General features: G+C 36.2%; 1 protein-coding gene and 2 non-coding genes across 3 annotated transcripts in view; 1 reads left to right on the top strand and 2 right to left on the bottom strand.

The window, feature by feature from the left end:
- The window catches only part of UBE2R2 (ubiquitin conjugating enzyme E2 R2), a 92,103-nt gene that overhangs the window by 32,816 nt on the left and 38,759 nt on the right, over positions 1-20,528 (top strand). The gene's annotated exons all lie outside the window — the stretch shown is intronic.
- LOC123646845 lies at positions 6,019-6,125 on the bottom strand. Its single transcript, XR_006738076.1, has one exon. It is a non-coding gene; the product is annotated as a U6 spliceosomal RNA (small nuclear RNA).
- LOC123646718 lies at positions 13,475-13,581 on the bottom strand. Its single transcript, XR_006737980.1, has one exon. It is a non-coding gene; the product is annotated as a U6 spliceosomal RNA (small nuclear RNA).

The following is a 20,528-nucleotide window of genomic DNA, read 5'->3' as shown; positions in this document are numbered from 1 at the left end:
TTGTTTGGAATATAGACTCAGGAGCAGAATTGCTAGATTGTAAATGATATAGGTTTAATTTGACTAAATAGTGTAGGGTTGCTCTCTAGAATCTTAAAGTGCTTATTTCCTTTATCTTTACATTCCAGCCAACACTTGGCAAGATGTACCTTCTTGTTTTTAACCAATTTAATAAGTACAAAGTATCTCAATTTTTAAAATGTTGTCTTTGTCTAATAGTAACTGGTTTGAGCATATTTTCACATGATTGTTGGTAAATTTCTTCTTTAATGAAGTTCCCCTTTTTTGGCCCATTTTTTGGAATGTGATTATTATTGTGTTTTCTTGTTGATCTGTAGGAGGTTCTTTGTATATGAAATATCTTTTTGTAATCTCTTTATCTGAAATATCCTTTGCAAAGAATCCCTTTAATTTGACTAATCCATTTCATCAAATTAAGAAATTCTTTACCTTATAGTAATGTGCTTTTTTTTTTTTAATCGAAGTTCTTCTTTTAACTTTTTTTTTTTTTGGAGACAGAGTCTTACTCTGTCCCTCCAGCTAGAGTGCAGTGGCGTGATCATAGCTCACTGCAACCTTGAACTCCTGGGTTCGAGGGATCCTCCTGCCTCAGCCTCCCAAGTAACTGGGACTAGAGGCATGGGCTATGATGCCTGGTTAATTTTTCTATTTTTAGTAGAGATGGGGTCTTGCTCTTGCTCAGGCTGGTCTGGAACTCCTGAGCTCAGTCTTCCCGCCCCAGCCTCCCAGAGTGTTAAGATTATAGGTGTGAACCATTGTGCTGGCCTTCTTTTAACTTTATTGTTTTAGCTTTTACATTTAGGTCTTTAATCCTTCTTGAATCCGTCTATGCAGGTTTGACAGGGATCCAGTGTTACCTTGTTATAGAGAACTAGTTTTCCTAGTGCCATTTATCAGACTCTCCTTCCTAAGATGATTTGTAGTCCCACCATATTAAGTTCCCAGTTGGGTCTGAATTCTCTATTATATTTCATTGTCTGTTTTTGAGCCAGTATCAAATCATGCTGCTTTTATTTACGTTTTATTATTTGGTGGGACAGTGTTATCTCCTACCCCTTATTCTCCACTCCCTGATACCCCTAAGGTAACCTTAGTCTCTTTTCTTCAATAAAATTTTTAGAGTAAATTTGCTGAACTAAAAGGACCCAAAAAAAAAAAGAAACACAAAAAAGTAAAACAAAACAAAACTTGAATCCTTAATGAGATTATATATTGAATTCATAGATTAATTTGGAGAGAATAGACTTTTCTCTATATCCTTTATTCAAGTTTTACATTTTGTCTGTAGAATTATTAAATTAACCAAGAGTATTTAATTTTTAGCTACTTTATAGTTTGTGTTGCTATTGTGAATATCATCTTGATCATTTTGTTATATTTTCTAATTGGTTATTGCTTGGGTAGTCATCTGATTGTGATGTTTATAGTGTGATCGTGTATTTGTTAATCTGGTTATACTCTTTGTTCTAATGATATACTGATTTTTATTTTTATTTTTTGATATATATATTTTTGAGACAGGTTATTGCTATTTTGCCCAGGCTAGAGTGCAGTGGCATCATCATAGTTAACTACAGTCTCAAACTCGTGAGCTAGCTTACTGTGTATCTAGGGCTACAGACGTGCACCACCAGACCTGGCTAATTTTTCTATTTTTTTGTAGAGATGGTGTCTCACTATATTGCCCAGCCAGGTCTCAAATGAACTCCTGACCTCAACCGATCCTCCTGCCTCAGCCTCCAAAAGTGCTGGGATTACAGAAGTGAGCCACCCCACCCATGCCGACTTTTGTTCTTTTGTTGTTTTGGAAACAACTTGTATAAAGTAGGACTCGGCTAGCTAGCTGTTCCTTGAAACTTGGGTAAAACTTTCTCAGGTAAAATCATCTAGGCCTGGAGTTTTTTGAGGGGGAAGATGAGAAGTTTCTACCACATTAATTTCTTTCATTCTGTTTGTTTATTTAAACTCTCTCTCTCTCTTTTTTTTTTTTTATTACCAGTTTTGGCATATTGTATTTCTCTGAATAGTCCTCCCCTTCCTCCACATCTTTTTTCTTTTTTTTTCTTTTAAAAGAAATGGAGTCTTGCTCTGTTGCCCAGACTGCAGTCTAGCCTATTTCTTCACTTTTACCTAGGTTTTCAGGTAATTACTATAAAGTTATTCATAGTAGTCTTGTTTTTAATTATTCTAGTTATATGTTTATATCTGTACTTATTTTTATTTCCCCCTTATTCTGGTTCTTTTAAGTGTGCTTCTCCCCCCAAATCCATTTTCATTACTCTCAATTGAGGTGTGCTTATTTGATCTCTTCTCAAATCACCTTTTGATTTTGTTAACTTTATTTTTTGTTGTTGATTTCTATTTCTTTGATTTCTGCCCTTTATTATTTTCTTCCCTTTTATTTCTTTCAGTTTGTTATGTTCTTTTTCAGGTCTTTCAAATTCAGTACTTTTCTTGGTTTTTGGTGCATGTATTTAAAGCTGTAACTTTTTTATGTATTGTTTTAACTGTGTCCCAGAAAATGTAGTATTTTAACATTCAAAGTATTTATTAATTTCCTATATTTTTCTTTTTAACACAAGTGTTTTAGTTTCTAAATATATTGGATTTTTAAAAACTCCCCTTTTGATGTTACTATCTAATTTTATTAAATTGTTGTTAAGGAACATAATCTCTGTGACATCGATCCTGTGGATTTTAAGGAAGCTTCCTTTATGGCCCCAAACATATGCTTCAAAAGACTTTATTGTCTTTCTTTGTGTATAGAGTTCTATATACTGTCTATTTGATTGCTCAAGCTTGTTAATTGTACTGTTCAGGTCTTCAATATTAATACCTTTTTTACGTGATCTATCAGTTTCTCAAAATGGGGTGTTAAAATCTCCAAATTCAATTTTTTTTTTTTTTTTGAGACAGAGTCTCGCTCTGTTGCCCAGCTAGAGTGAGTGCCGTGGCGTCAGCCTAGCCCACAGCAACCTCAAACTCCTGGGCTTAAGCGATCCTACTGCCTCAGCCTCCCAAGTAGCTGGGACTACAGGCATGCGCCACCGTGCCCGGCTAATTTTTTCTATATATATTTTAGTTGGCCACATAATTTCTTTCTATTTTTAGTAAGACGGGGTCTTGCTCTTGCGCAGGCTGGTCTCGAACTCCTGAGCTCAAACGATCCGCCCGCCTCGGCCTCCCAGAGTGCTAGGATTACAGATGTGAGCCACCGTGCCCGGCCTCAATTGTTAATTTTTATATTTCTGTCTGACTTTCTCCCATTTGTTACTTGATATATTTCGTGGCTGCATTTTTAGGTGCATACATGTGGTGATGGTTATATCGTTTTGTTCTATTATTCCTTTTTTTTTTTTTTTTTTTTTTTTTTTTTTTTTTTGAGACAGAGTCTCACTTTGTTACCCGGGCTAGAGTGAGTGCCGTGGCATCAGCCTAGCTCACAGCAACCTCAAACTCCTGGGCTTAAGCGATCCTACTGCCTCAGCCTCCCGAGTAGCTGGGACTACAGGCATGAGCCACCATGCCCGGCTAATTTTTTTGTATATATATTTTTAGTTGGCCAGATAATTTCTTTCTATTTTTAGTAGAGACGGGGTCTCACTCTTGCTCAGGCTGGTCTCGAACTCCTGACCTCGAGCGATCCACCCGCCTCGGCCTCCCAGAGCTAGGATTACAGGCGTGAGCCACCGCGCCCGGCCTTCTATTATTCCTTTTATCAGTACATACTGTCCCTCGTTGTCCCTTATGGCATTTTTTTGTCTTGAGTTCTGTTTTATCAGATTGCCTCTCCAGCTTTCTTTTAGTTTATTTTTTTTTTCCTGTTATATTTTCCTCTCCATCTATTTTTTTCGGTCTTTTTTGTATCTTATAGATGACATACTGTTGGATTTTGGAACAGATGGACCAGGAACTTAAAATTAGCATGAGAACATATTAATATTTAAGAAAATAAGGGATTCAGAATGATATATGTTATCTAGTTTTTGTCTCTCTTACTACAGTTATATGGACTCTTCATGCAATTAATTATTTTGGTTCATAGTTTCTTTTCCCTGGGGTTTTCAGCTATTAATGCTATGGTTTGGTAATGTGTTATTGGGAAATAATGGAAATCCATGTTCAAGTCTTTGTCCCTTTCCTGGAGGAGGATGATCCCCGTCTAACACAAAATCAGCGGTGATCATTTTTGTTTGCTGCCACTTCACCATTGCAGCAACACTGGACAAAATTTTACATAGAGACTCACAGGCAGAAGGAGGAGGCCTTCTTTTTAAATTTATAATCTAAGAAGATTAGACCTGGGACTTGGATGGGGAAAGACTGGAAGAATGAATGCTCAACACCTTAAGTAGCAGAACTGTTGCACAGGCCTGGTTTTTACACTGCAACCTGCAGTGTGGCTGTTGATTTATTTGGAGGAAGAGACAGGTGATGATTTTCCTAAAGCATAAGTGGGTGAGAACCAAGAACAGAGTGTAAAAGCTTTTCTTCACCCTATCCTTTCACGCCTTCTCTCCCAGGTAGCTCATCTCCTCCCAGGCAGCCTAAAGTTTTTCGTTTTACTTTTATCAGAGTAATACTTAACTGAATATGTTCATAGTTTTAAAGATCAAAAAATACTTCTAGGATTATGTTGTTGAACAGTAGTTCCTAGCTTTACTTATTCCCTCCCCCTTTTCTTCTCTTCAGTCCTGTTTGTTTTCTGGTAATTACTTACTACTAGATTTGTAAATAGTGTGCCTGTACTGCTACTTAATGATTTTTGAATTTTTAGCACTTTCTATTGACATGTTATTATGGGACATTAGTTTAGTCCTCTTATACCACTTCCTCTTGCCACCATTTCCCCTTCCTTTGTCTTTCCCAACATAGTTATAGCAATACCTAGTGTTTACCTTATTTTGAATATATATAAATATATATAAATATTGTGTTGACCCTGTCCCAAGTTGCGTACTATGATTATGTTTCCTTCTTGGAAAATCTTTTGTTTTTCCTGGAGTTGTCTTGTTCTTATTTTTCTTTCTTTCTTTTTTTCTTATTTTTCTTTGTTTTTCTATTTTAGTTGGTTTCCATGACTCTTGTGTATGATTCTAAAATTTTTGACAGAATTATAAGAATACTATTTTCCATATGGTCAAATAGATTAGGTATTCTCATTTTCATTTTAGGTCTTTTATCATTTATTATACTTTGAGGCTTCTTACAGTCTTGAAACTCCAGTCCTTTAGTTGTGGGAAATTATTTCTTTTCTTTTTTTTCTTTTTTGTCACCTAGGCTAGAGTACAGTGGTGTCATCATAGTTTATGCAACCTCTCAACACTTGGGCTCAAGTGATCCTCCTGCCTCAGCCTCCCAAGTAGTTGGGACTGCAGGCATATGCCACAATACCCAGCTCATTTTTTTATTTTTTGTAGATACGGGGTCTCACTCTTGCTCAGGCTGGTCTCAGACTTCTGGGCTCAAGAGATCCTTCCTTTGGCCTCCCAAAGGAAATTATTTCTCTAATTCTCATTCTTCTGTTTTCTCCCCCTCCCCCCGTTTTTGGAACTCCTGTTATTTGGATAATGAATCAGGTTGATTCTCTAATTTTCATGTTTGCTTTTTTCTTGTATCTTCTATATTTTTGTCTTTTTCTTCTACTCACTAAGATAATTTTCTGAAGTTTATTCTTTGCAATCTTTTTTTTTTGTTTTTGGAGATAGAGTCTCAATCTGTCATCCTGGGTAGAGTGCAGTGGCATCATCGTAGATCACTACAACCTCAAACTCCTGAGCTCAAGTGATCCTCCCACCTCAGCCTCCCAGAGTGCTAGGATTACAGGCTTGAGCCAGCACTCCTGGCCTCTCCCCAGTTTCTTAAAGCAAATTTAGACATCATGTCATTTTATCCATAAATAATTCATTATGCTTTTCTAATTGTCATTATCTTATAATATTAATTGGGATACATTGTTTTTATTTTTATTTTTTTATTTTATTTTTTTTAAATTTTATTTATATGGAACGCTTCACGAATTTGTGTGTCATCCTTGCGCAGGGACCATGCTAATCTTCTCTGTATTGTTCCAATTTTAGTATATGTGCTGCCGAAGCAAGCACGGGATACATTGTTTTCCTATTAGTTTTTCCTTTCATAACTTACTCTTGTTTTATGAAATCTCTCTCTGAGGATATTAGTAAGTTATAGTGTTTTCCTTGCATTTGTCTCTATTTTTTTCAGGTTGCTTTTTACTTTTTTTCGTCTACATTTGTCTTTTTTGGAAGTTGTCATCAAATTTCTGGCTTTCTTTGGCCCTTGATTCATATTTGAGTGAGTCACTAGAAGTAGCAACTGGGAAAATGTGAATACAGCTTGTTATTAGTGGATCTCAGCAAGTGTAGAACAAATTGAGGCTTAGGCCTTTTATGGGGAGCCCCCAAATATCAGTATATGTAGACATTTTCTCTTTTTTGGTATGTATAGTATATATATTAAATATATATTTAATTAATAAATATATATTTATTGATTTTTAGAGCAATTTTAGGTTCAAAGCAAAATTGAGTGGAAATACTGAGTTTTCATACTCCCTGTCCTGCCCCCGCAACAACACAGCCTCCCCACTGTTGACATCCCATACTACAGTGGAACCTTTGTTGTAGTTGAACCTGCATCAACACATTATTATCACCCAGAATCCACAGTTTACATTAGGGTTTACTGTTGGTGTTGTACATTCAATGGGTTTTGACAAATAATGACATGTATCCACCACTGTACTATATTATACAAATAGTTTCACTGCCCTAAAAATCTACTGTACTCTGCCATTTTCTCTTGAGTGAGCAGTTGCCTGGAAAAGAATCCTCTAATCTTCCATTTGAGGGATAAAAGATTGGGTAGACGAGTGAGACAGGCCTGTGGTTTTAGCATTCATTCGGGTACAGGCTTAATCACCCTGTTTTCATTACGTATATCTCATGTCTGTTCATAGCTAGAAGTTCTCTTGTTTAACCTTTCCATAGTATAAAACCTTTAGTCTTCTGCAGTGTGGGAGTAACCACCTGACTGAAGGGCTGGAGGAAAGATTTGGTTGCTTAATTGTTGTTAACTTTATTTAAACATCTTTCATCCTTTTATTTTTCAGCCCCACTTCACACCTTGACTTTCAGAAGTACCATCTGTTCAGTGCCTAAGCCTTTCCAGGTTTCTCTATACACATGAACTTGCTTCAACCTCTCTTTTCCCACCTCCCATACACTTAGGTTTCAGCCTTCTGAGGTATGCTAAATTCATATTTCATATTGCAAAATTCTCTTTATCTCATCTACTGTCTTGTCCTATTTTCTTTTTCGTTATGAGTTTTTTTATTCCTTATGCTGTCATTTTCAGCAAAGAGTAGAGATGGATACTTATGTTCATTGTTCTGTGTTTAAACCAAAATTAATACTGACTTTTAAATGATTTTAGACTAGAAAGTGTTACTTTGATAACGTATACTTAAAAGCCATATTTAGTTATTTAATTTGCTGGGCAATGATGTTTAGCTCTTGTGTGTGTGTGTGAAACAATTAAGCTAGCTGATCAGACTGGCGAGATTTTTAACCTTTTGTGCTTTAATTGTTGAATGGCATGTCAGCTGTTTTGCCTGTAATAATATACAGTGCCTTGACAATTAGTTGTTCTTCACTTGTTCCTTAATAATGGCTAAAGCCCTGAGGAAATAAATTATGTTATTTCATTTATTACACATAAATTAGGAAGTATTAGGTCATATTCTGTTTTATACTACTATAAGGCCAAGGTGCTGCTTTCATTGGCACTAATTCCTCCTCATTTACAGTTTTTTTCTCCCACCCACGTGATAATTGCATGTAGTAAAAGCTAAGTTATCCATTCTAGAAAAAAAAACTTATTCACTTTTTACATATTTACATATAGTACGTTATTGAGTGATATAAATAACAGTTTTGATGTAGTTTTTGGAAATATTTTCAGAATCCTCTCAGGAAGTTTGTTAGAATCTTAAGGGTAGTTTGCCGTTATCACAAGATAGTACTCCTTACTCTCCTAGATGATGTCTTACCTTTACATTCTAATAGGAGAGTAAGAAAATTTGACGTTGTTTACCAGGGGAACAGGTGAGTTCAATTAATTTTGTTAGGCTTAGTTCTTTGTTTTTTTTTTTGAGACAGTCTCACTCCGTTGCCCGGGCCAGAGTGAGTGCTGTGGCGTCAGCCTAGCGCACAGCAACCTCAAACTCCTGGGCTTAAGCAATCCTGCTGCCTCAGCCTCCTGAGTAGCTGGGACTACAGGCATGCGCCACCATGCCCGGCTAATTTTTTGTATATATATTTTTAGTTGTCCATATAATTTCTTTCTATTTTTAGTAGAGACGGGGTCTCACTCTTGCTCAGGCTGGTCTTGAACTCCTGACCTCGAGCGATCCACCCGCCTCGGCCTCCCAGAGTGCTAGGATTATAGGCGTGAGCCACCACGCCCGGCCAAGCTTAGTTTTTTGAAAATTGGTGATCTATAATCTGGTACAGATGTATATTTTTTTTTAATTAGAATCATTGCTAAAATATTGCATTCCACTCTAGGACTATGCCTAGTAATAATCTAATTTCTTCACATTTCAGTTTATGGAAGAGCTCATTTTAATATTTTTAAAAAATTGGCCAGACATTGCCCACGCCTGTAATTTCAATACTTTGGGAGGCTGAGGCAGGAGGATTGCTTGAGGCCAGGATTTCTCGACCAGCCTGGGCAGCATAGTGAGACACCTATCTCTATAAAAAAAGTTTAAAAATTATCTGAGCATGGTGGCTTTCACCTGTTGTGCTAGTAGCTACTTGGGAGGCTGAGGCGGGAGGATCGCTTGAGCCCAGGAATTCAAGGCTGCAGTGAGCTGTGATTGTGCCACTGTACTCCAGCCTGGGCAACAGAGTGAGACCCTGTCTCTTAAAAATATATATATGTATTATCAATTATGGTTTCTGTATTTGGAGCAGTAATGCAAATATTTTGAAATCCGTTAAACCTTTACACAATTTTAGTTTCAAAATTGTTCATTATCTCATCCATATTTGCTACCAGAAAATGCTACCATAGTTTCTGTTGATGTATTTTATCTTTGGTAGATTAAGAATGCTCTGGAAAAATAAACAGACACATTGAAGTTGGGCATAGTGGTCCATGCCTGTAGTCCTAGCCACTTGGCAGGCTGAGGCTGGAGGATCATTTGAGCCCAGGCATTCAGGTCCAGGCTGAGCAACATAGTGATTGTGAGAACCCGGTCTCTTTAAAACAAAACAAAACTCTGATATCTGCCCAAAGCTGACACATTCAGATACTCATGAAAACTAAGCTGAGCTAGGAAGGATGGTTTATATTTAAATTTATTTAGGCTCATTCCCCAAGTTTCGTTTAGAATCCCTGCCTGAAAGTTTTAGACCCCAGAGAATATCCGTTTTAACATGGCAGGTTATATTTTCACAATACCCACAAGAATGATTTATGTAAAGTATTAAAATAGACTTGTAAAATCTTCAGACTGGGATGGACTATTAGATACTATTTTTCTTTCTTACATCTTTATTTTGCAAAACTTATTAGAAATAGGATTATTTACCCTTAAGTAGCTAAGGTAAAATTTTAAATATGTCTTTGTTTGACATCAGGAACCTTGAGACATTTAAGGTTATTTATTTATTTTTCTGAGCCCATCCCCAACCCCTTTCCTGTTCTGTTTTTCAGAATAATTTTGGACTTAATAAAATATGATTTATTTAAATGTAGGTTTAATGTTTAGTATGTCATCACTGTGGATGTCTAAGCTTTTTTTCTTTAAAAAAATTTTGATATGATTGCATTTTAAGAAGGCACATTTCCCAAGTAATTCTATAAAAGGAAATTTTTATGATTGGGAATAAAACTTTCCCAATATGTCAAATATTGGTAAAGAAGTGTCTTTTTCTCCTGACATCTTAGCCTTTGGTGTAGCTCAGGTGACCTCTGCCCTCAACCTGCCAAGTAGCTGGAACTACAGGTGCGCACTAGAGGGCCCAGCTAGTGTACAGGTCTTTTGCTTTTAAATTCATTCCTAAATTTTTTATTCTTTCCGATACTATTATAGATAGAATTGCTTTCTCAGTTTCTTTTTAGAATAAGTTCATGTATAGAAAGGCAGTTGATTTTTTTTTACATTAATTTGAGTGTTTTATCTCCTGTCACTTTGTTGAATTTATTATTTCCAGCAGTTTGTGTGTATAATCTTTTCAGGGTTTTCTATGAATAACATGTCTTCTGAAAACAGATAATTTCACTTCTGTCTTTCCAATTCATATGCCTTTTCTTTTTCTTGCCTAATTACTCTGGCCAGGACTTCTAGGATAAAGATACTCTTTTGTTTTCTTCTAGAAACTTTATAGTTTCAGTTTTACATTTTGGTCTATGATCCATTTGTAAATATGTGAGACCAGGGTCAGGTTATTTTTTTCTGTGTGGATATCCAGTTGCTACAGAGGCATTTATTGAAAAGGCTATCTCCCAATGAATTAGAGTGGTGCTTTTGTTGTAAAATGGTGACCTTATTTATGTGTGTCTATTTCTGGATGCTTTCTTCTGATCCATCTGGCTGTTAGTTTATCTTTGCACCAATTACACAGTCTTAATTACTATGGTCTATGATAAATCTTGAAATCTAGTAGTGTGTGTCCAATTTTGTTCTTTTTCAAGTCTTTTTTGGCTATTCTATGTCCTTTACATTTCCATGAAATAAATACATATTTATAAATTTTAGTATCAGCTTGTCAGTTTTTATAAAGAAAACCTAGAATTTTTATTAGAATTGTCTTCAGTCTACAGTTCAATTTGGTAACAATGGATATCTTAATATGGAGTCTTTCAGTCTATGAATACGTTATGTATCTCTCTACCTATTTGGGTCTTTTTAATTTTTCTTATCAGTATTGTTTTCAGTGTAGCGATCACACACATATCCCTGAAGATTTATTCCTAGTTATTGTTTTATGCTACTGTAAATGATATTATTTTAATTTTTAAAATTTTCTAAATATTTGTTGTTAGAATATACATATACAATTATTTTTGTATATTTAGCTTGAATTTAGTGACTTTGTTGAATTATTTATTAATCTAATAGTTTATATATTCTTTCGAGTTTCTTACATAATTATGGCTTTTTTGTGTGTCCATGCGTATGTGTGTGCATGTTAAGTATTTGTTACAGTAGCTCACAGGAAAGGATGCCATTAGGAAGCAATATTGAGACCTGATGTGTTTGAAAATACTCTTACTTGCTCTTTATAACTGAATGATAGTTTTGCTGACTATAAAGTCAGTTGAGGTTGAAGTAATTTTTGTTCAGAATTTTAAAAGCATTGTCTTCTTGCTTCCAGTGTTGGTATTGAGAAGTCTCATTTGATAAGGTTTTTTTCTCTGTGGAATCTTAGAGACCCTTCCCTTTGTTCCAAAGTTCTGAAATTTCACAAGGATATGCTCTGGTATGGTGTTTTTTTTTGTTTGTTTGCTTTGTTTTTTACCCATTGCAATTGGCATTAATGGGTTCTGTCTGCTTGGGTCCTTCAATTAAAGGAATTTTTCTTGAATTATTTTCTTGATAATTTCCTCCCCTTGGTTTTGTCATTTTTGAACTCCAGTTATATGAATGTTGACCCTCCTGAACTGGTCTTCTAATTAAAAAATTTTTTTTTCTCATTTTTCATCTTTGCTTTTATTGTTGTTTTCGTATTGTCAGTTCTGTCTTACAGATGGTACATTTGTATGTGTACGTGCATGTGTGTATGTCCTCTTTGCTATCATTCTTTTAATTTTTTAAAGTCTCGTCTTTTTGTAATTTGAATGCCTCCTCTCCTTGGCCTCCTGTTCATATTTTTTGGATTCCATATCTTTCCTTAACATTCTGAGAATATTAATTATATTTTTTGAGGTTTTCTTTTGCTACAAGATGTTTTGTTTTCCCTTTGTGTTTGCCTGTAGGCTTTTCCCAAATGTCTGGAAATCTATCCTGTCTGCTCATGTTTAACAGTGATGTCCTAAAAAGCTGATTGAAAGCTCAGCTCCATGTGCGAGGGCAAAATTTGTGTGAACTCTTTGGTGTTACTGTATGATGATCTGGCTAGCCTTATCTGATTGGAGAATCCTCACCTATTATATCTTTTAAGTTTTCCCAGTAGGGGATGGTCAGCTACCTCAGAGAGGAATCATTTTTTCTACCTGGCATGTATAGGCTTGGTTGCCAGCATTCTTTGAATCTGGTGAGAAAAAGTTCAGGATTTTACCATTCAGTGGGTAGATTTTATTTTCCCTTGAGTTTGCCCACACTCAGCTCTGTCTGATGACCCCAGTGCCTCTGGGTCAACCATGACAAAGAGTAAACCTCCAATCTTCTGGTAGTGTGGTGTGGACTGACTACTGATCAACATGGCGTAGACCCTCTGGGGATCTGACTACTCTTTGTAAGTCCTTTGACCAGTCCTCTTATTTTCAGCATCAATTGCTGTCAGCACCTCCAGTTTACTATTAGTTTTTCTGTGGTTGTACGTAAACATGCTCCTGAGTTTCTTCATCACCGGACTGGGTTTAAATTTTCTCTGGTCTTCTAAATTAGTTGCTACTTATTCTTGTGTTTTCTAGCCTCCAAAATTTTGTGTCCTCCCATTTGTGCTTATGGGTTTATGACTTTACAGAAAACCCCTTTTCTGTAAATTTAGTAAACTTAGCTTGTGAGCAAGCAGTAAATGTGTGTTGACGCATTTTAAACCAAAAGACCAGTTGTTTTCTTCTACTATTCTATTACCCTGCTGATGGTATTCCTCTACCATTTGTTTTGGGGGGAAATGGCTTTACATGTCCCAAGCTGAAAGAAACATTTTAAAATTATTGCATTTAAAAAAATACAGAGGACCATTAGTATTAATATTGAGAACACAATAAAGACTCCTGTAAGGTCTGAAGTTTACTTTTTTTTTTTTTTTTTTTTGGAGATGGAGTCTCAACTCTGTCGCCCAGGCTGCAGTGCAGTGGCCTCATCATAGCTTACCGTAACCTCAAACTCCTAGACTCAAGCAATCCTCCTGCCTCTGCCTCCCCAGTAGCTGGGGCCATAGGTGCACACCACCACACCAGGCCTATTTTTCTATTTTTTGTAGAGACGGGTCTCACTCTTGCTCAGGCTGGTCTTGAACTCCTGGCCTCAAGCAATCCTCCTGCTTTAGCCTCCCAAAGTGCTAGGATTACAGGTGTAAGCCACCGTGCCTGGCCTGAAGTTTACTTTTTAGAATCTAGTTAAGAACACAGGAATTTCCTGTTATTTATATCTCATCTTTATTTTAGGATAATTATATTAAGTATTATAGTAGTTGTAAATTAAACCTTTTAGATTGGGATTTTATTTTTAATTTCAGCTTATTATGGGGGTACAAAGAATACGGAACGCTTCACGAATTTGCGTGTCATCCTTGCACAGGAGCCATGCTAATCTTCTCTGTATCATTCCAATTTTAGTGTATGTGCTGCTGAAGTGAGCACTAGATTGGGATTTTTAATCAATAAAGACTTAATTTGAGTGTAAAGCCTGTAGCACATTATATAGCACCGTTGGGTATAACCACTTACTTTGTTCCTCACGCCCTATTAATGAACAATTTATAAATTTGTAGTGGTGATTGGCAAACTTTTGAAACTTTCAACAGGTTAATAAGAAAACATTTGATTACTTTTGCTGATGTCATGTTGTAAACATATCTTATGGCAGATGTGAGCTGATGACATAGCATAAAAATTTAGCAGTTGGGAGTGTCCTAATTTTACACTAGATCCAGGCAAATCCAAAAACAACAGTAAACACTCTACATTTGCTATCAACTGAGCTGTTTATTACCAAGTACAGTGTGTTTAGGACTGTGAAACTTTTTCTCTACCAATTTAATAGTATCTTAGTAAACAAGGAGCAGGAATAATAGGGATAAATTTCTTTATTCATAAGTAATTGTTTTTGTCCTTGCTGAAATCCCACATGAAAATAGTAGGATAACAAAATTACTTTAATACTGCACATTAGGGGTTATCAAAATTTTGCTCTAAGCCAATGTATACTTGAGTTTACGATTTTCATACATCAGTTTTTTTTTAATGACTTTCGGTTATACATTTTAGCGTATATCTTTCTTTGCCCAGGTATTTTTGGTTTTTATAATGTATCACATCTGGGGAAGAATAGGGAAGGAACCTAGGAAATTTATGGTGAAAGCACATTAAGTTAAAAAATGGTTCTTGGGAGAAGCGATGGAGTATGGGAAAGAGTAGGCAGAAAAGTTAGAGCACAAGGAGACAATTAAATTGGAAAAACCTAGGAAATAGCAGTTCAGGAAGACAAAATAATGAATGGGAAAATGCTTTTTGGTAGTCAAAGTTGACTAGAAAATAATCTATTCCTCAATAGGTCATACACATTCTGTGTCTATACTGTCTCACCTATTAATTTCAGAACTGAATAATGAAATGATGCCGTTAGCCCAATGCCTGACACATAGTAAGCATTTTTTATAGGTATTACTTAATACCACTTTCATCTGTCATTGTTCACCTATTTCCTCAATACAGAAAACTGAGAGGTGTCCTTGAATTGTCCTTTCCCCTTAATCCCAGTATCAGATCAATTACTAGGTCTCATTGATTATACTTTCTATATGTCTCAAAATAAGTCTTCTCATGTACATTCCTGTTGTCTCTGCTTTTGCTTCTCTGTGTAAGCCTTTCTGCACATCTTGAGAGTCTCTTTTCACCTTGGCCTCAATTACCCTTTTCAAAATCTTCTCTATCTCAGCCAGAATTAGACCTTTCTTTTCCAGTGCTCTCTTAGCACCTAGTAGATATCTACTTTAAGGCACTTAAGTTGTAATTATTTATTTGCATGCCTGTCTTTTCAGTTAGTTCATAGCCATTCAGGGATAGGGAGGGAGAATGTTCTCAATATCTTTGTTTCCTACCTCCTGTATTGGTATGTTGCAACATAATTGGTTTTCAGTAACAATATAATGAATGACTGAATAAATGAAAATATTTACATAAATGCTCAGTATTTATATAACTAAAAATAGATGTCTAGTCAGTTCAGTGATATCATTAAGGGTACACTTACGAGTGAGCTAAGTGTACCCTTAACCTCCCTAATCCCTAAGTGATTTAGGGGGGGATATGTATGGTAATGGTTCAGAAATTACTTTGGAGGTATTTGTTCTTACGAGTTTGCAAACTAGTCAGAAAAGATTTAAGGAGTTGATTGAAAAAGAGCCTCTCAGGTTCTAAATTACTTCTATAATAATTGTGTGGTATTAGGTATGACTTCTTAGATTTAGTTTTTGATAAAGCTTTACAGGAATACAGGTCAAATTCAAAATTATACCTTATGAATTTTTTTTTTATTTGCATGAGGAAAGAGAAAAGAAGAAACAAGAGAAAAATGAGAGGTGAGAGAGTAAAGAAGGAATCTTTTTTCTTTTTTTTTACTGAAGACTTTATTAGAGAACTTTTTAGGTTAACCATAAAATTGAGAGGAAGGTACACAATAATTTTTTAAATGGTGACCTTCAGATATTTAAATTTGATTTTGTGTATATGTGAATTTAGTTAGCAGTTATACTCTAGTACACTTAAAAGTTTCAGAAATACCTAGCACTCTGGGAGGCCGAGGCGGGAGGATCGTTCGAGGTCAGGAGTTCGAGACCAGCCTGAGGAAAAGCGAGACCCCGTCTCTACTAAAACTAGAAAGAAATTATCTGGACAACTAAAAATATATAGAAAAAATCAGCTGGGCCATGGTGGCGCATGCCTGTAGTCCCAGCTACTTGGGAGACTGAGGCAGATGGATTGCTTAAGCCCAGGAGTTTGAGGTTGCTGTGAGCTAGGCTGACGCCACAGCACTCTAGCCAGGGCAAAAGAGTGAGACTCTGTCTCCAAAAAAAAAAGTTTCAGAAATAAATGGATAAGATCTAATATTATAGACACTGCTTTCATTTAGCTGGACCCACAGATAAAGGAAAGTAATTTTTCTCCTTAATTGTATCTTGTTGTTTGTGTTCTCCCCTCCCCTTAGTCCCTTAGTACAAGAGTGGTGAGCTGTGTGTCTCCTAGGTCATTTAGAGCTGGATAACCAACTGTAGTTTCTAGATATAATGAACTGTTACTAACATATTATTTTTACAGTTTATTCACAGATGGCACAGACAGAACCAATGCTTATGTATATGCAGTGTATAATGGCAAAGTAAAGATGGTAATTCCACTTGGTGACCCACACATACAAGATTGTGAGGATATCAGACTTCCTAAGGAAGTTAGTTATGGCTCATAGATTTCATGTACACATGATTTGGAATGCAAAATACTGTATTTTTCTATTATAGTAAAAATTTTATTTGTAAAAAATTACTGGATTCTCCCTATTTCTTGAAGATTTAGAAGACCCACTGTACTTCAGTCATTTTAACTTAAATATTTTATACATTTATTCACAAACCTAAAGCTTTTGCATATATCATTACAAATGTCAATTTTCATTGTAAAGTAGGTATACAGGATTGTATAGAAGATTCATGAGTGAAAATCTTCAGTTTCTTTTTTCAGTTTATGAAAAATTATACATGTTCATTGTATCAGTCATGTAGAAGTTCTTGTAATGATCCATTCTCACTCCCCCCCTCCCTCTCACCACTACTGTGTTCCCCAGAGATACTCATTTTTAATGGTTAGGAATGTATCTTTTCAATCTTTTAAAAAATATATACACTAATGTATATGAAAATACATATACACACATTGTTTTATATATAATTATTTTTATTTATTTTTTTGAAAGACAGGGTCTCACTCTGTGTCTAGGCTGGAGTGCAATTGTCTATCACAGCTCACTGCAGACTTCAATTCCTATGCTTAAGTGATCCTCCTGCCTCAGCCTCCCAAAGTGCTGGAATTAGAGTCATGAGCCACCATACCCAGCCTATAATTATTTTTAAATAGTAACAACCTACATACTGCTTTCCCATTTTCACTTAACATGTCTTAGATATATTTGTGCTGGCATGTATTAGTCTAGCACATCTTTTATAAAGGCTATGGAGTGTCAGGAGGTAAGACCACTACTTAACATTTGAAAAGCAATGCTGAGTTTGCTACTTAAGTAGAGAGAGCTTTGCTGGTCAGTTGGTCTCTCTAAGTAGACCCAGACTGCTGATCTTACATAGGGTTTTTAAGAAGCATGAAGTTCAGGGATTGGTGGATTTTTTTTTTTTAAAGACACATGAAGTTCAGAGATTGATGGATTACAGGCATCGTAGATTGGCATCAGTTGTGGAAGCATAGTTACTTGGGTGAGACAGTTATTGATTGGTTGGCATTCAGAAGTAGTATATGTTTATTGAAGGGAGTGTGTTTCCAGTTGGCTAGCTTTCAGAAACGAGGTACTATCACTGATAGGTTGGTTTGCAAAAACATGTTTACTGAGGCAAGCTATTTTTTTTAAGTGGATTTAAAGTTGATTCTTGTTCTGTAGCTATAGAGCTGTCAGGTATTGATTAGGCAATTTTAAACTGGTTCTGATTGGTTATATGTTACTGTGGCTGTGGAAGAATTTCTATGCAGTATACTAGTTTATTCTTGGAGAGATCAAGAATTGTTCAGATCTTTACCCCGTTAATTCTCCTTGAAGATGAGGTTTGATATTTTTGTTGTTGAAAGTGAGGTCTGATTTGTCAATTCATGTGTCCATAAGCATCTTGATCCCTTCACTGAAAGTGAGAATAATTTTTGCCTACATTATTTGAATCCTTTCCCTGCTTATTTGAAATGTCATTTTTATTGTTTTCTAAATAAACATGTTTTGTTATGTAGCATTCATCTGCCTGTCACTTCCTTGTTATAGGATGCTTTTCTTTTTTTTTCTTTTTTTGAGACAGAGTCTTGCTCTCTTGCCAGGGCTAGAGTGCCATGGCATCAGCCTAGCTCACAGCAACCTCAAACTCCTGGGCTCAAGCAATGCTTCTGCCTCATCCTCCCAAGTAGGTGGGACTACAAGCATGTGCCACCATGCCTGGCTAATTTTTTCTATATATTTTTAGTTGTCTGGCTAATTTCTTTCTTTCTTTTTTTTTTTTTTTTTTTTGAGACAGAGTCTCACTCTGTTGCCCGGGCTAGAGTGAGTGCCCTGGCGTCAGCCTAGCTCACAGCAACCTCAAACTCCTGGGCTTCAGCGATCCTACTGCCTCAGCCTCCCAAGTAGCTGGGACTACAGGCATGCGCCACCATGCCCGGCTAATTTTTTTCCTGTATATATTTTAGTTGGCCAGATAATTTCTTTCTATTTTTAGTAGAGACGGGGTCTCGCTCTTGCTCAGGCTGGTCTCGAACTCCTGACCTCAAGCGATCCACCCGCCTCGGCCTCCCAGAGTGCTAGGATTACAGGCGTGAGCCACCGCGCCCGGCTAGATATTTTTGTTCTCACATGAACTTTATAATTGCCTTATCAGGTTTCCATCATGATTGCTTGGTTAATAGTGACACCTATTGCATCATAATGCTATGATTATGCTGGTTATGCAGAACACCCTAAACTTTATAAAATAATTGTGTATTGGTCGTGTTTTTAAGCTTGTTATATCTTTGAAATTTTCCATAATATGAAAGGAAAAATAGGACTATAATAAATTCCTGTGTACTTATCACTCAGCTTCCATAATTAACTCATGGTAAATCTTGTTTTACCTTTATCCTACCAGCCGCCCTTTATTATGAAACTAATTTTAGGTATCCTATCATTTCATTTGTGACTATTTCAGAATGTATTTTTTATTGATTGATTGATTGATTGATTGACAGACAGAGTCTCGTTCTGTTGCCCGGGTTGTAGTGAGTGCTGTGGCGTCAGCCTGGCTCACAGCTACCTCAAACTCCTGGGCTTAAGCGATCCTACTGCCTCAGCCTCCCGAGTAGCTGGGACTACAGGCATGTGCCACCATGCCCGGCTAATTTTTTGTATATATATTTTTAGTTGTCCAGATAATTTCTTTCTATTTTTAGTAGAGACGGGGTCTCACTCTTGCTCAGGCTGGTCTCGAACTCCTGACCTGGAGTGATCCACCCGCCTCGGCCTCCCAGAGTGCTAGGATTACAGGCGTGAGCCACCGCGCCCAGCCCAGAATGTATTTTTTAAATATATTTTTGAAGACGAACTGTAATACTTTTATCACAGCTGAAAAAGTTAGTAATTCCTTAATATCTAGTCAGTGCTTACATTGCCCTTGTTCTCATAAATTTAGTTTGTTCACATCATACCTTGAGATTACTAGGATTGGGAATGGATAAGAGCAAGTTTTCTAATTTTTTAAATTTTAATTTTTTCACCTTTTACTTCTTTTGTAAAATACATAAAAATTTTTTAATGCTCCTGAATACAATGAAAATAGCGTAACTTTGATTTGATGATTTAAGATAATGTGTCTTGAAGCCGGGCACATTGACATGCAGCTGTAGTGTGGCTACTTGGAAGGATTGCTTAATGCCAGGGGCTCGAATCCGGCCCAGGCAACAAGGACACCATCTTTAAAAAATTAAAAAAGATCATCTATCTTGAGATGGGTTTTTGAAGGTTCTTTTAAAATTTGTGTATAATCCTCATGATAATTGTGCATGGTCGGTGTTTTTTCACCATTTTATACAAAAAGGAAATTGAAATCTAGAGATTTAAATAAATTTTATTTTTTATGATTTATTTATTTTTCTTTCTTTTTTTTTTTTGAGACAGCGTCTCACCCTGTTGCCCAGGCTAGAGTGCTATGGCATCAGCCTAGCTCACAGCAACCTCAAACTCCTGGGCTCAAGCGATCCTCCTGCCTCAGCCTCCCAAGTAGCTGGGACTACAGGCATGCACCACCATGCCCAGCTAATTTTTTCTATATATATTTTTAGTTGGCCAGATAATTTGTTTCTATTTTTAGTAGAGATGGGGTCTCGTTGTTGGTCAGGCTGGTCTCGAACTCCTGACCTCGAGCGATCCACCCGCCTCGGCCTCCCAGAGTGCTAGGATTACAGGCGTGAGCCACTGCGCCCGGCCAATAAATTTTATTTATTTAAAAATGAATAGTGCTGGAGCTAGAACCCAGGACTAGTCATTCCAGTATCTTCTTTTCCTTTTCTTCTTTCTTCTGTGGTTATATAGTTTTGTGAATATAATTGAAATGGTATGAGATCTCATATTCAAATGTTTACAGCAAATTATGTCTTATACTTTGCTTTATTTAATAAAATTTCAAGCAGGAAATAAAATTCAGTGACAAGTTGCATTTTGTTTCCTGATACTTGATTTTATTTAGGAGGAGAGGATTATGTCATATATATGTTACTCTATAGTTTTTGTTTTTTTTTTTTTAATCTTCTCTGTATCGTTCCAATTTTAGTATATGTGCTGCCGAAGCGAGCACTCT

This window comes from Lemur catta, chromosome 10, assembly GCF_020740605.2.
Source record: "Lemur catta isolate mLemCat1 chromosome 10, mLemCat1.pri, whole genome shotgun sequence".
Classification (NCBI taxonomy): Eukaryota; Metazoa; Chordata; class Mammalia; order Primates; family Lemuridae; genus Lemur; species Lemur catta.
The sequence above is the reverse complement of the archived record's forward strand: the minus strand, read 5'-3'. Positions and strand labels throughout refer to the sequence as shown.